The sequence below is a fragment of the Rhinolophus ferrumequinum genome, chromosome 23 (genome assembly GCF_004115265.2).
Source record: "Rhinolophus ferrumequinum isolate MPI-CBG mRhiFer1 chromosome 23, mRhiFer1_v1.p, whole genome shotgun sequence".
In the NCBI taxonomy this organism is placed as follows: Eukaryota; Metazoa; Chordata; class Mammalia; order Chiroptera; family Rhinolophidae; genus Rhinolophus; species Rhinolophus ferrumequinum.
The window spans coordinates 36,952,787-36,969,806 of NC_046306.1; the positions used below are offsets into that span (position 1 = coordinate 36,952,787).

Below are 17,020 nucleotides of genomic sequence, written 5' to 3' on the forward strand. Positions count from 1 at the left end.
CATTTAAGGACCTATGAACTGGGCCCTAAACAAGGGCCTTTGGAGTTGTAGTTTGGAGCTGAAAGAGCCTTCATGGTCATTTCTTACGTTATGTATGAGGAAACCAAGGCTTAGACATGCTACATGACTCTGCACACCACTGAGACAGGTTAGTTAGTATATTGCTAGGTAGACAGGGGGGTCCCTGGTGGAATAAACAAAAAAAGTAGCCATATCCTGAAACTCCAGGTCCTGGAATGTCTCCTTCACTCCAGGAAAGAGACATGAAAATACACCTTGAGGTTAATAAATAATCTCAAATCCCTTCTGGCCGGACAAAGGAGCAGATCTGATAGATAGGAATGAGTTATTTCGTTAATCCCTTCAGGAATGAGCAAACAGGACAAACCTGATAAATTCCATTAGAAGGCTCCAGGCCCCTTCCCCAAGCAGTCAGAGGAAAGTATAAAAGAACTTTTGCCTCAGTCACTGGGCACCCCCATTCGGGACCCCCTCCCGCTCATGAGCTCTGACGCTTTGCTTTCAATAAATTATCCTCTTTTTAAAACTCCTTGCCTCTCCTGGGTCCATGTTTCCATTCTTCAGTCTCATGAGACAGGATCCTGGCCCTCACTCAAAAGTCCCTTACATCATTTGGGGGCTCACAGAGAAATATGCCTACATCACTACTTTCCTTACCACCCACTCCCTTCAGTAGAACTTAAATCAATAAAGCAGATTCATGAGAGAATGAATGCTCTGAACACATCATCTGTATTCCCACTGCCACACCATTGCTTTAGTTGTGAACCCAGCAGGAATGCCATCTCCACTTCTGTTCTGCGTGCAGTTCTTCCTCTGAGTTCTACTGTCCCTGTCCCTACTGTCCCTGTAGTGCCAGATTGGTAAATGCTAAAGTTGACAATTAGCAAAATCAATAAACTCATTACATTACTCAGTCTCTGTAGATGTCCAGTATGTAAATATGAACTTCCATGTAATGATTGGCCCCTTTTATCCTTTTTTGTTCCTCTAACCAGGTCATAACTTTAAGGTTATGCCATTTGTTCCTGTCAAGCTTAATTAAGCCCATTCTAATTTGTTAACCCCTGTGCTTGCTTTGTAATTAACATCGATTAACACAAACCAGTGTAATGTAGGCCATCAGCACTTTCCAGAAGTGCTGATTACAATTATATTGGTAATTCAATACCATATAAGAGGTCTGACAATTAAGTTCGCGAACTTGTTGCAGCTATGTTGCTAACCTTTTTTGACATCAAAGGGATTATTCATTATGAATTTGTACCAACTGGACAACACAGTTAACCAAGTTTACTATTCGGAAGTGCTGAAAAGGCTGTGTGAAAAAGTTAGACCACCTGACCTTTTCGCCAACAATTCATGGCTCTTGCATCACAACAATGCACCAGCTCACACAGCACTGTCTGTGAGGCAGTTTTTAGCCAGTAAACAAATAACTGTATTGGAACACCCTCCCTACTCACCTGATCTTGCCCCCCAATGACTTCTTTCTTTACCCGAAGATAAAGGAAATATTGAAAGGAAGACATTTTGATGACATTCATGACATCAAGTGTAATATGATGACAGCTCTGATGGCCATTCCAGAAAAAGAGTTCCAAAATTGCTTTGAAGGGTGGACTAGGTGCTGGTGTCAGTGCATAGCTTCCCAAAGGGAGTATTTCGAAGGTGACCATAGTGATATCCAGCAATGAGGTATGGAGCACTTTTTCTAGGATGAGTTCATGATCTTAATTGTCAGACCTCATAGAAGATGACAGGATAGTCATTTACATTTTCTTTACACAGAGACAAATGGTACCAGGCAAAACTAAGCTTAGAAACAAAATATTTTATTCATCACATTCACCTGATTAAACCTTCACCGCTTTAACCCACCTTACAACTATTGGAACCTCAGGTAGGATTATTGAAGGCACAGCTCCAAGTAACTTGCTTCATTGTATCACTGGACTGAAAGAGGGAAGAGTTTCAACTGAGACACTGGTGGAGTGTCCAGGCACAGAAAAGCAGCCCCCAAGGCTTATGACAGACAATTATGTAGATCTGCCCAGATCACATTCTGTAGTTCTGGGATAAGTCCAGGGTTTGATGGCAGCAGGTTGAAGGTGAACAACAATGAACATCCATTGGATCCAAAAAGCTCAAAATGACTAATGACCTGAAAATAAATTCTATCTGCTACTCAAAGTACAAAAAGCAACAACAACAAAAAGCACTATATTTTAAGATTATATTGAAGTTCCCTTTCTCTCTGACCTCAGGGGTCAGGCACATGATCTTGACATTCATGTTAAGAGGAGTCCACCATGCTCACAAATGACTATTATAAATTCCTAGTGCGGTGTAGTCACACAGCAGCCTAGCCAACTGTCCCCCCATGTCTTTGCTTAAGGAAAGAAGAGTCTGTGAGACTGTGCCTTTCTGGGACTCTGTTCCATCCTTATGTTTACACCTTATGTCTCTCTGTCTGGTCCCCAAAAGATGGTTTGCAGCCAAAGACGGGTAAGATATCTCACGGGAGATATAACCTAAGCCAGGCGGAACCGGGTGGGGACCCCCAATGAGCTGCCTTAGAGAAATATGAAAAGGGGCCTTGCCTCCCCTTCCCCCTGCCTGGGAAAGTCTGTTGCCGGCTCTGGCTTTTCCCTTGCACCTGTTTGTGAAAGAAGTCATGAGGACAACAAAGATTAGGTCTCTCCACTTATCTCAAGGGAGCTGTTACAATATGAGAGACTTGACCCTGAAAAGGTACATACCTTAGGTAAGACATCATGGGTCCTTGTGCTTCGGCTATTTACAGACAAAGGGTGATTGGAATAAACATTTTTCTGCTATGATGTATGAGTCTCACAGACCATGTAAGAAACAATGTTACTTTCTTGGATTTGTATACCTATCAATAAAAACCTTCAGTCAGCCTTATTGTGGCCTCCAGTCCTCTGAGACTGAGAGACCCCTGGCCTTCTGAGAGATTTAACTGCATTAAGTCTCTGTTTGTTTCTTTCTTAAAAACTTAACCCAAACCTCCCCTTCTTGCACCCTCACTGCCCTTGTTGCGCTGGACGCGACACTGCGGGTGGACACACATTTGAACTTTTGCTTATTTCTAGAAATAAAGCTGGAATGTGTAGGAGCTGTAGTAGTATTTGTTCTGTACAAAATGAATGAGACTGACCCACTGTAGTCCAGGCAAGGATTAACAGAATTGATATCATCCAAATCAACTGGCCCTGGGCAGATGGTTTGACAATGAGGCCATGGAGTTCTTACAGTTCTGTATTACTGCTCCAGAGAGTATGCTATGGAAATCGTTCAAATGCTCTAAAAAGAATGTTATTACAAAATGGGGTATTTCAAAGTCATTGCTGAAAGATTTGTAATGTTCATGAAGATCCCTGAGATACCAAGACTTCTGTGTAAATGTGTGTCATAGAGAAAAAAATCTTTCAGATGGAAAAATATGGAGAAATTTGCTGAAAGTCCTATAACTTCTAAGTATTGAACCTGGCATCTGAACCCAAATGTCTGTGTCCACAGAGCTAGGCCTTCTCTTTTTGCCCCCTTCTCCTCAGCAGATTTGTTAGACAAAGTTCTGGAAATGGAAAAGCAGCTGTCAAAGGCAGAATTGAATTGACAGAAAAAAAAAAAAAAAAAACCAAGAAACCCACAAACACACATTGATACAAAAAGTCATCCTTAAGCAAGATTGTGACATTGGTGACATTGTCTCTGGTTCCACAATCTTCCTTCCTGCCATCATCAAACATCATACTTAGGGTCTTATATCAATCCCAACTCCCAACACGGTTGTATGAGTCATTTAGTCCTCTCTCTTCCAGTATTCTCTCTCTCTCTCTCTCTCTCTCTCTCTCTCTCTCTCTCTCTCTCTCTCTCTCTCTCTCTAAGTATAAGGTGTGCCCAGACATGTTTTCTTCTTTATTTTTTAAAATAATATATAAAATACATACAGTGGAGTGCATAAAGTATACAAATCTTAAGTGTACAGCTCAAGAATTGTTTAATATATATATACACTGATGTAACTGCCACCCAGATGAGATTCAGAACATGTCCACTATACCAGAAAACTCTCTTGAGCTACAGGCTTTTTATTTGAGAGTAAGGTTAATTGAGGTATCATTTTCATACAATAATATTCACACTATGCAGTTCAATGAGGTTTGACAAATGCATATTGCAATCAATAAAATTAAGATACAAAACTGTGCCATTGGGGTGACCAGTTAACTCAGTTGGTTAGAGTGTGGTACTCTTAACAACAAGGTTGTCAGTTCGATCCCCACATGGGCCACTGTGAGCTCCGCCTTCCACAACTAGATTGAAACAACTATTTGACTTAGAGCTGATGGGTCCTGGCAAAACACACGTAAATAAAAGTTTTTTAAAAAAGAAAGATTACAGGCCTATCTCAAGAAACGAGAAAAATCCCAAATAAATAACCTCACTTTACATCTTAAAGAACTAGAAAAATAAGAACAAATGAAACCCAAGGTCAACAGAAGAAAGGAAATAATAAAAATCAAAGCAGAACTAAATGAAATAGAGAACAAAAAGACAATAGAAAAAATTAATGTAACAAAGAGCTGATTCTTTGAAAAGATTAACAAAATTGACAAATTCTTGGCTAGACTCACTAATATAAAAAAAGAGAAGACACTAATTAACAAAATCAGAAATGAAAAAGGGGAAGTTATCATGTACACCACAGAAATACAAAGGATCATCCAAGAATACTATGGAGGACTATATGGCACCAAATTCAATAACCTAGAAGAAATGGACAAGTTCTTAGAAACATACAGCCTTCCTAGGCTGAACCATGAAGAACTGGAAAATCTAAACAGACCAATCACCAGTAACGAAATTGAATCAGTCATCCAAAACCTTCCCAAAAGCAAAAGTCCGGGACCAGATGGCTTCACTAGTGAATTCTACCAAACCTTCAAAGAGGAGCTAATAGCAAACCTGCTCAAACTCTTACTAAAAATTAAAGAAGAGACAGTACTCCCTAACTCATTTTATGAGGCCAACATTACCCTGATACCAAAACCTGGCAAGGACAACACAAAAAAACAAAACTACAGACCAATATCTCTGATGAATACAGATGCAAAAATCCTAAACAAAATTCTAGCAAATCGAATGCAACAATGCATTAAAAAGATTATTCATCATGACCAAGTGGTGTACATCCCAGGGGCACAAGGATGGTTCAACATATGCAAATCCATCAATGTGATACATCACATAAACAAAATAAAGGACAAAAATCATATGATTATATCAATTGATGCAGAAAAAGCATCTGACCAGATACAACATCCATTTATGATTAAAATATTTAATAAAATAGGTATAAAAGGAAAATACCTTAACATAATAAAGGCCATATATGACAAACCCTCAGCTAATCTCATAATTAACGATGAAAAACTGAAGCTCTTTGCTCTACGTTCAGGAACACGACAGGGCTGTCCCCTGTCACCTCTGCTTTTCAACATAGTGTTGGAAGTCCTTGCCAGAGCAATCAGACAAGGGAAAGAAATAAAAGGCATCCAAATTGGGAATGAAGAAGTTAAATTGTCACTCTTTGCAGGTGACATGATGCTATATACATAGAAAACCCTAAAGACTCCACCAAAAAGCTATTAGAAACAATCACTGAATACAGTAAAGTTGCTGGCTACAAAATCAACATACAAAGGTCCATTGCATTCCTATATACTAAAAATGAAATCTCAGAAAAAGAAACAAGAAAAAAACAATTCCTTTTGCAATTGCAGCAAAAAGAATAAAATACTTAGGAATAAACTTAACCAAGGATGTGAGAGACCTATATGATGAAAACTATAAGACATTTTTAAAAGAAATTGAAGAAGACACAAAGAAATGGAAAGACATTCCATGCTCATGGATTGGAAGAATCAACATAGTTAAAATGTCTATATTACCCAAAGCAATATACAGATTTAACACAATCCCCATCAAAATCCCAATAACATTCTTTAAAGAAATAGAACATAAAATCATCAGATTTGTTTGGAACAACAAAAGACCCTGAATAGCCAAAGCAATCTTAAGAAAAAAGAACAATACTGGAGGTATCACACTCCCTGACTTTAGCTTGTACTACAGGGCAACAATAATCAAAACTGCATGGTATTGGCAGAAAAACAGACACATAGACCAATGGAATATAATTGAGAACTCAGAAATAAAACCACATAAATATGGACAGATAATTTTTGACAAAGAAGCAAAATACATACAATATAGAAAAGACAGCCTCTTCAATAAATGGTGGTGGGAGAATTGGAAAGCCACATGCAAAAGAATGAAACTGGATTGCTATCTGTCACCATGTACCAAAATTAATTCAAAATGGATCAAAGACTTAAGCATAAGACCTGAAACAATAAACTGCATAGAAGAAAACATAGGTACTAAACTTATGTACCTTGGGTTCAAAGAGCATTTTATGAATTTGACCTCAAAGGCAAGGGAAGTCAAAGCTAAAATAAATGAATGGGACTATATCAAACTTAAAAGCTTCTGCACAGCAAAAGAAACCATCGACAAAATAAAGAGGCAACTAACTGAATGGGAGAAGATTTTTGCAAACAGTGCCTCCGATAAGGGGCTAATATCCAAAATATACAAGGAACTCATGAAACTCAACAACAACAGAACAAACAACCCAATTGAAAAATGGGCAGAGGACCTGAAGAGACATTTCTCCAAAGACGACATGCAAATGGCAAATAGACATATGAAAAAATGCTCAACATCACTAATCATCAGAGAAATGCAAATAAAAACCACAATCAGATATCACCTCACCCCAGTTAGAATGGCTATCATCAACAAGATAACTAGTAACAAGTGTTGGAGAGGCTGTGGAGAAAAAGGAACCCTCATACACTGTTGGTGGGAATGCAGACTGGTGCAGCCGCTATGGAAGGCAGTGTGGAGGTTCCTCAAAAAATTGTGAGTGGAGTTACCATATGACCCAGCAATCCCTCTCCTGGGTATCTATCCAAAAAAATCTGAAAACATTTATACATAAAGACACGTGTGCTCCAATGTTCATTGCAGCTTTATTTACAGTGGCCAAGACATGGAAACAATCAAAATGTCCTTCGATAGATGCATGGATAAAGAAGTTGTGGTATATATACACAATGGAATACTCTTCGGCGGTAAGAAAAGATGAGATAGGACCATTTGTGACAACATGGATGGATCTTGAGATTATAATGCTAAGCGAAATAAGTCAGATAGAAAAAGCAGAGAACCGTATGATTTCATTGATATGTGGTATGTGAACCAAAAACAACAAAAGAACAAGACAAACAAATGAGAAACAAAAACTCACAGACACAGACAATAGTTTAGTGGTTACCAGAGGGTAAGGGGGTGGGGGGTGGGAGATGTGGGTAAGGGGGATCAAATATATGGTGATGGAAGGAGAACTGACTCTGGGTGGTGAACACACAATGGGATTTATAGATGAAGTAATACAGAATTGTACACCTGAAATCTATGTAACTTTACTAACAATTGTGACCCCAATAAACTTTAATTCAAAAAAAAAGAAAGAAAAAAAAGAGAAAAAAAAAGAAAGAAATAACTGTACCATCAATTTCCCCTGGCAACCACTGATCTCTTTTCTGTCCCTATTCGTAGTTTTTCTAGAATGTCATGTAAATTAAACCATACAATACATGCATTGTCTTTCGAGTCTAATTTCTTTCATTCAGCATAATACATTTGAGTTTCTTCCATGTGGTTGTGTGTTCAACAGTTCCCTCCTTTTTATTCCTGAGTAGTACCTAATTATACCACAGACTATCCATCCATCAGTTAAAGGACATTGGATTATTTCCAGATTTTTACGATTATGAATAAAGTCACGATAAACATTCACATGCAGGGTTTAATGTAAATCTAAGTTTTCAAGGGGGTGGGGGGTAAGGGGCATAAAAACCCCCTTGATTTCTTGATCTATGCTAAGTGGGTGTCAAACTTTATTTAAAAAAAAAAAAAAAGAACACAAAAGTGCTTGTACCATTTTATATTCCCATCAGCATTATGTGAGATTTTTATTTGCTCCACATTCTCACTAGCACTTAGCATTACGAAATTTTTAAAAAGTCATTTCAATAGGTGTGTGGCACAGATTTTTGAAGCTGAGCAAACATATCCATAGGGTTTATTGTTGTCTTCAGAGAAGACTTAAAAATCAATCTTAAACATCTAAATACACACACACACACACACACACACACACACACACACACACACACATGAACTGCTTGGCTGCGTACTAATTAGGCAGTTCATATTAATGATCCTGACTGGAGTTACTCCTCATTCAGTCTGATTTTGATTAGCAGTCTATATTTCAAGCAGCATGTGACACCCATTTACTTAGCACACTTGTTAAAAGCAAGAATCCTGGGTCTGTCTTCCAGTCGACCCATGGGTTATACCTGAAGGTTGTGGCTCCTCACTGCCTTTTGGCATCTTTAAAATAATCAACGACCTACTTCTGATTACCTTGTTTAAGTGTGTTTTCTGCACCCAGAAAATGAAACACTCCTCCAGCTTCTACTTTTAAGGATACATCTATCAAAAACACTCTACACTGGAGAAAGGGGAAAAAAAACCGCTTCATTGCAGTAAACAAATTGTCACACTCAGGGGATTGCTACAGAATTCAATCACTTTCCTGCTTTGCCCTCAATATGCACAGGGCCGCACATTGCTATTCTGTAGAAGTAACCACTTCTGATTTTTCTGACTTGGGCAGAAAGAACTTATAGTCAGAACCTAAGCCTCACAGATTTATCTCACAAATTCCTCCATGGCCTGCTCTCAGGTTGTCCCTGGATCTCTGCTAATGCCTTATTCATTTGCCTCGTCTGCCCCATCTGCTGATTCTAATGGTGTGCGGTCAGCAATTAGACTGTGATGCATGTGCCACCCCCATACATGACTTACCCCTCCTCCCTCCTCACCCAGCCTCAGCTGTTTCCATCTTTCTGCCTCATCCCCAAGATCACCAGATACACCAGATCACCTCAGCTGCATCTTTTCATTTTCTTATTTTAAATAGATAAATGTGCACAAAGAATAAATTCAAAAGATACAAAAGGACATAGAGCCAGAAGTCTCTTTCATTCTCTTATCCAGTTCCCCAAGTCCCTTGCTCAGAGGGAACTACTGTCACCTGTGTCTCGTGCCCTTTCACAAAGAGATATTCTATGCATCAACAAACACACAGTTTATTTGTATTCTTTGCAGAAATGGTAACAAGCTGTAACAACTTTTTCAATCTAGATTTTTTCATATAAAACATATACCTGCTATTGAGCATACTTCAGTAGATTTCCCTCATTCTTTTTAAGAGTTGTTTAATGTTAAAGTTGTGTATATATTATGATTTATTTTAACAAAGTCTTTTTTAAAGTATGCAAAATAATGACATAGTAGCCTAAACAAGATAGAAGTTTATATCATAAAAAAGAAGTGCAAAGTTAAGTGGTTCAGGGCTAGTATCGGTAGCTACAGTCTCAGAGATGGAAGATCCTTCCATCGTGTTGTTCGCTGTTCTTAGTATATGAATTTCTCCTTGTTTGAAGATAGCCACTTAAGCTCTAGCCTTTACTTCTGCATTCCCGCCTAAAGAAAGATCAATGGAGGAACGCACAAGACCACCTCTCGTGCCCTTTCAGAAGAACACTTCCCAGCACACAAAGTTCTTTCAGTTATATCCTGTTTTCCAAAACTTAGTCACAAAGCCATACCTAGCTGCAAGGGAGGATGTGAAATGTAGTCACAATTCAGGGAGCCTGTTAAAAATTTGGGGTTCTATTAAGAAGGAAGGGCAGTAGAATGGATACTGGGGTATAACAGCAATCAGTTTCTGTCCCAGGCCTTTTGCTCTTAGATATAATGCTGAAGTAAAGATCTTTGTGAAAGTTTCATTTCACACTATGTGGGAAGATTTCTAGAATTTCTGGGTCAGAGGGTTATACATTTTTATTTTTATGAATTTTACCAATTGCCCTCCATTGACAAGGTAACAATACACACCTGTACCGATGTTACATGAGAGTGCCTGTTTTCCCCACACCCTCAACAATCCTGTATGCTCACATTTTTTGATTTTTTTTTGTTTTTTAGCATTATGATAGCTAAAATACAGTATCCCAAATTATCTTCATTGAACTTAATGGAACTTTCTCTTATTTTTAGTGAAGTTGAGTACTTTAAAAAAGGTCTAGGAATCATTCTTATGTCCTTATCTCTGAACTGTTTCCACCATTTGCCCATTTGTTCATTGGATTATTTCCTTATTAATCTGTAGAAATTCTAAATTGGGGAAATTAGCATTTTCAGTAGTATTTATTATAAATAGTTTCCCACAAGTTTGGCTTTGTTTATTGTGTTTTTGTTTCTATGCAGATTTTTAAAAGAGAAGGAAGCCTTTATCTCTTTGTCTCACAAAGAAAGCTGGATGAGTTGGTTGCTTTTTGGTGATTAGTCAGAGGGAACAAATCCCATATCCTCTTCTGGTGGCTGCGGGAGCAACAGGAACAGCAGTGGGGGCAGCAGCCATCGGGCAGCAGCCACAAATGGAGATGAACTAGCCACGAAAGGCCTTGACCTTTACAGCAAGTGGGAAGGTGTAATCAGTGTCCACAGACAAAGCCAGGACCCGCTGTAGTCACTGACGATAGACGGGGTGCTGATGTAACAGGTGGGTCACCATCAGCAGACACAAGCTGTAACATGGCAGACACCTCCCAGGAAGTGAGAGTATTGTTTTTCTCTGTGATGTCGAGCACTTCCGTGTTGTAGATGCTGCTATTGTCAAACACCTGACGGAAGATCAGCTTGGGGAAGAAAGGGAAAGTGTTCAGCCGTGTGGCTTTGTCTCTAGTCTTAGTCAGCTGCACATCACTCAGGATTTAAGTGGTGATTTCTTTATGAAGTTGAGTTTATCCCTTTTAAGAAATTGCTCCTGGGTTTTGTGATATTCTTAGGAAGGTACTTCCCGTATGTCATGCAAGGACTCTGGTCCCACTCCCCGCACCAGAAGGCAGGATATGGCGAGGCCATAAAGGAACACCAAAGGAACCATAGATAGGGGACTCATACAACTATATTCTCACTGGTGGCTGGTGGAGACACAAAAGCAAACATCTGCCAGTAACCCAATGAGGGGTCTTCCTGCACCCCAGTCTCACTGGTGGCCGGGCGAGACACAGGAAGCCCACTTCACACAATCCACAGTCCACATCCACGCTTCTCTGCCAACCAACCAACCAATCCCCTAGCGTAGCCATGGCAGTTATATTAGTGGCTAATGTCTAACTAGTAACAGCTGATGGCCACCCAGCCACAGCGGATGGCCATCTGATTACAGCTGATGGTCATCTAATAACCAAGCCAGCACCTTTCCATGTGAGAATGAAAGCCTGAAAACTACTCTCTGGGACTCTGTCCCCACACATACCAAAATTACAAAATAAATTCTCATGGTTTTCTTTTTCACACTAATAACAATTACAAAGAAGCTCCAACTTCATTTACTTTAGCATGACTTTTGGTTATCCTGGCCCCACTGACCCATCCATCTTCCCCCATTGACTTGATATCTCGGCTGCATCAAAAGGGAGGCAGCAGTCTTTTTTCACTCAAAATGAGTACATCTTAATTCCACTTTCTATTTTATATATCCTGTACTGACATTGATATTATTCATTATGATTTAGAGTAACATATTGCAGTTGTATCCAATTTGCCAATGAGTGAAGTTAAGTACTCAGAGATTCAAGCATTCAAACTCATCTGCTCTCAGCCTAGATACTGGACCGTATAAAGCTAAAGCACAGGGAGTTGTGCGGGAAGGAATTCAGGTTTTGGAGGTGAATTAAGGTGTTTAAGTCCTAACTCCCAGTACCTCAGAAAGTTACTGAATTTAGAGATCGGGTCTTTAAAAAGGCATTTAGGTTAAAATGAGGTCATATAGGTGTTCGTATAAGAAAAAGGAAATTAGGACACAGATACGGAGGGAAGACCATGTGGAGACATGGGAAGAAGATGGCTGTCGTGCGGGGTGTCAGGCGGGGTCTCTGGTCCCGCTCCCCACATAAGAACACAGGACATGGTGAGGGCTAAAAGGAACACCCACGGAGCCATAGATGGGGAGTCATACCACTATAGTCTCTCTGGCTACTGGGTTGGAGACACAGGAAGCAGGAGCCACACTATCCACAACCTGCCGTCCACTTCTCTCTGCCAACCAACCTCACTTGCAATCCGCTCTTGCTAGCTCAGCCACCATCTTCTTGCTAGCCCCCATTTTTCTGCTAGCATAGCCACGGCAGTTATATTAGTGGCCAATGGCTCACTGGTTATAGCTGACGGACAACTAGCCACAGCTGATGGCCATCCAATCACAGTTGCTGGCCATTTACTACCTGAGCCAGCACCTTTCTATGTGAGGCTGAGCCTGGAAACTGTGCTCCTGGCTCTGTCCCCACAATGATGTTACCAGAGAGTGAGTCCTCCTTGGAGCAGTGTCCAGGTTCTTGGCGTCTGGAGCAAAGAATTGAACGAGACACAGAAATAAAGTGGTGAAAGAATAGTTTATTAGAGGAGATAGTACACTCCAAAGAGTTTGGAGCAGACCTGAGCAGTTGAGAATGGCTCAAGGGCCCCGACGAAGGAGGCCTTGGTAATTTTTACTACATTTTCTCTCAAATGGGTCATTTCTTTACAGGCATGGGACCATTTGATTGACACCTGTGACTGACAAGAGGCTATTATTACCTCGTCTTTTTAAACTTTGCATGTTCCTTCCCAGAATTCAGTCTGTTCTAATGTTAATGAACTTCCAGGAATATGTATGATATTATAATGAGGGTATAATGAGGCCCAGGTGAAATGAAGGTCATTGTGGCCTTCACTGTGCAGGTGTGAATGACCGGTTCAATCTAGTTGGATATTTTGTCCCCATTTGTTCCTCATAGGGGTAGGGGAAGTTTTGGGTGGAGAGGGGAGGTCCTTTGGGTGGTTGCATTCTAGGGGTTGTGTTGGACGTGCAAGAATGCTGAGACGTGATGCCTATCTCTAACTGCCTGCCTTTTTTTCCCCTTGAGAGAAGTGATCCCCATTAAATCTCTATGGGAAGTTGAGGGACAAGAGGTCTTTTCTTCTGTATCTGCTTCCTGCTGGGCAGGGGCGTAGAGCTGTCCCTACCTATTAGGAGATTAGCAGAACTCTCACCCTGTCTGATCTCAGATGAGAGGAAGGGGTCTCCAGATCCACCTGGAAGACTGAGGTCTGCTCGGAAGGCTGTGTTGGCTTCTTTGAGGGACTGGTAATCTTTCTGGGGTATCAGCTGTATCCCCAAGGGCCCTAAATGAGGAAAAATAGATTTTAACTAATAAATTTAAAAGTGTTAACTTTAAAAAGCAGAGCTCAAAGCTATAAATGTAAGGTGGTTACATGATGGAAAATCCGTCAGCTCTGTAGAGCTTGTGGATGTTTAACCGGTTGGTTATTCAGATGACAATAATTGTCCAGGAGCTAGGTCCGGAACGGGTTGGAAAGAATATTAGGCTTCAGGGATTACAATCAACATGTATGGATCACAAGTTTTAGGGCAATTATCTAAAGCGGGGAGTAGGAGATTTCTATGATTCAGGTTAAAAACAATCTATTGTCTATGATTAAGGGGAAAAAAATGATTACAATCAGGGGTTATAAAGTTAAAACACTGGAAAAAAGAAAATTTAGAGTTTCTATAATAAAAGGTCTCTTCATTTGGTCCATTGCAATGATACTTTAATCTCAGATTTCTAGCCTCCAGGACTGTGAGGAAATAAATTTCTGCTCTTTAAGCCACCCAGTCTGTGTTACTTTGCTATGGCAGCCTGAGCAGACTAAAGCAGGGTACACAGACCTGGCTGAATCAATGAGGGGTCTTTGGTTGGAAGTCTTAGAAGTTACTCAGATTTGCTGTCTTAAGTTTTGTTCTCTGGACTATGCAATGAGGGTTTGCATACCAGGTGTAATGGGAGTGTTCACAGGAGCCACACCTATGAAGGAGTAAAAGAAACGAGAGAAGTCGAACAGTAATGTAACTGCACAGAGGCTTCAGTTGATCCTAAGGGGAGCTCTGGACCCCCCCTGCAAGGTTGTCAAGATTGAGGCAAGGAGGCTGGGCCTCTGTACCCCGCTGCAGGCTATCCCCTGGCAGAGGGTCTGAACTTAGGCGAGGAAGCTCTGTGTGGCTGAGGTCAATTGCTGAGTGGGCCTCAGCTGTGAGCCATCAGGGACCAACACTGCTGGCAGCAGGAAAACAAGTGTCCAGTCTTAGAGGGGGGATCTGAGCGGGGCACTGTTGTTACGCACCATGTCTACCTACACAGCATGGAGGGACACCCTGAAGAAGGAGCATTCAGGATGGACATGGCCCAATGTGGCCTTGAGGGTTTGCAACGCAGGAACACTGGAACAGTTTCTCTAGGCAACTAGGCAACAGCCATTGGGATGAATCAGCCCAGCTATCATTATGTCATTCCTTCTAGGATTCAGATTCATAGGAGAGGGTCTACCTAACCTGACTGTGAGTTCTCAGAAGGCTGCATAATGTGGGGGAAGAGTGGTCCCCCTAAAAGGCCAAGTAATGTCCTCACCAGAAGAAAAGAGATGGATAGTGGGCAGGTGAAAACAATATGCCTCCATTGGGCCCAGACCATCTGAGTTGGAATCTCAGTTTTGAGTATCCCTTGACAAGTAGCTTGAACTCATAAAATTTTAAGTGCTTCATCTGTAAAGTAGAAATAACTTATACGATTTTTCAGGATATAATTGTATCTATACAGATATACAAGTATATCTGTATAGATAGATATCTATCTACTTATGCAAATATATGTGTATATGCATAAACAAATTATGCATATATACATATATATGCACAATTACATAATGTATATATGATGCTTATGTAATGACAGCCACCGTATATTTGAGTGTCTATAGTTCCTAGGACCTCAACCACTATTTTCTATCATTTTATCTATGTGCCTTTTGCTTCCCAACTCTTTGAGAGCAAGAGGAGCATTTGATTTGTCTTTTTAAATGTGCTAATCCTCAAACTCTAAATCTGGAAAACCCCTTAGAGATGCTGCATCTTTTTACAGAGAGAACTGTGGAGTTGGAAAGCTTTACAACTTTGTATTTCTCATATTGGCTGTGTGGCTATGCATAATTCTTCATTTAAAAAGTAAATTTAAAATAGTCAGCAGTGGAATAAAAAACCAAAAGGGGAGTGTACTTGGTAGGTCATCTGCTCACTGGGGTCCGTATAAGCAGAGCCTTCTCAGGGGATTCTCAGTACCAGATGGTCCAAGGCAGGGGGAAGATAAGGGCAGGGTAGCCAGACATCAGCACACTGGAGGGTATGTAACAAAGATCAGATACCAATGAAGTTCCAGAGTAGGGCACCCAGTCCCATTTCTTTCTCTGCTTATTATAGAAAGTGACACCAGGCAGAACTTGAATGGAGAAGAGAATGGTAAAGAGAAGTGGGAAGGGCCTGGCATTTTCTCCCATTTATTTATTTTCAAAAAGAGATTTAATTCCAGCAACAGCATGTCAACTTCACTCCCACACACAGCCACCAAAAGGGATGCTTCCGTGGACAATTCTCAGCTTGCAAATGTTTCCTCTCCAAGGTCACACAAAAAACGGATACATCTATTTCCCTGAAATAAATGCCATCATGGAGGTCTTCTCGTCTCTGTCAGAGGTTATAAGCAGCCTTGATGGAGTGGGGTAATGACATCGCAGAGTGATTGAAAGTGTTTGGGATGTGATTTCCTATTTGGTTCAGACAAAATAAAACAATTATCTGTGCTTCATCTTTTTTAAAGAGATTATTTTCTGAACTCTTCCGTGCTTGAAGCCTGTTGCAGTACCAAGGAACAATATTAGCCTGTCACAATTATAAATCAGTTCATCATCCATAGTCAGCCTCCTATCTCCTTGAACTCTTTCCTAGGAAAATGATTTTTCTAGGTCTACCTTATCCCTGGGTATTTTGCCTTTTGAAAAAGATGATGCTGTAATGATCCATTAGCTTCAGAGAGCTGTTGGATAGCACGTATCCAGGCACCCTGGGGAATATGCAGGTTGCCATCTTTGAGAGACCAAGACCCCCATTCTCTCAGGGACCAGCAGAAATAAGACACCCAGACACATGCATGCTGTGAGGGCAAGTGTTTACTTAGACAAGTTAAGGATATACTTGATATTGACATACACTGGGTGCTCCCGTGAATTTCTTACACATCACCAACGCGTGCCTGAGAGTGGGATATCCGGAGAGCTCCCAGCATCTTCACTCTTACCCTTTCTCCCCTGCCAACCATGTCATTAATGTCCTGACCCCTGGCCCTGCTTTACTCAACAGTAGCCTGTCACCACACCTACTAACTAATTTTTAGGTATCAGATTGCCGGCTTTATACTGCAAAGAGTTTTTCTATCCCAGGGCTTTACCAAACAGAAGCCTTCAGCCCAGTCCTGCACACCTCTACACAAACAGGAGGAAAAGGTCCTGTGACCTGCTGCTTCTCCTAGAATCAACATATCTTTAATTCACTTCCGTAGGTAGGTGCAGCAAACGTATATAGCCACCAAGTTTTCCATTGGTGATTCTTCTTAATTGTGATAAAATATACATAACCTAAAATGTATCATTGTAACAATTTTTATGTGTACAGTTCAGTGCATTAAGTGCATTCACATTATTATACAACCATCATCACCACTATCCATTTCCAGAACTTTTCCATCTTCCCAAACTGAAACTTTGTACCCATTAAACACTAATTACCCATTCTTCCCTCCCCCTGCCCTGGCAACTACTATTTCTTTTCTGTCTCTGT

The 17,020-nt window shown here is 40.5% G+C and overlaps 1 pseudogene; it reads right to left on the reverse strand.

Moving 5' to 3' along the window:
• Positions 1-10,593: 10,593 nt before the first annotated feature.
• Positions 10,594-17,020, reverse strand: part of LOC117015798 (deleted in azoospermia-like) — a 32,025-nt pseudogene continuing 25,598 nt past the window's right edge.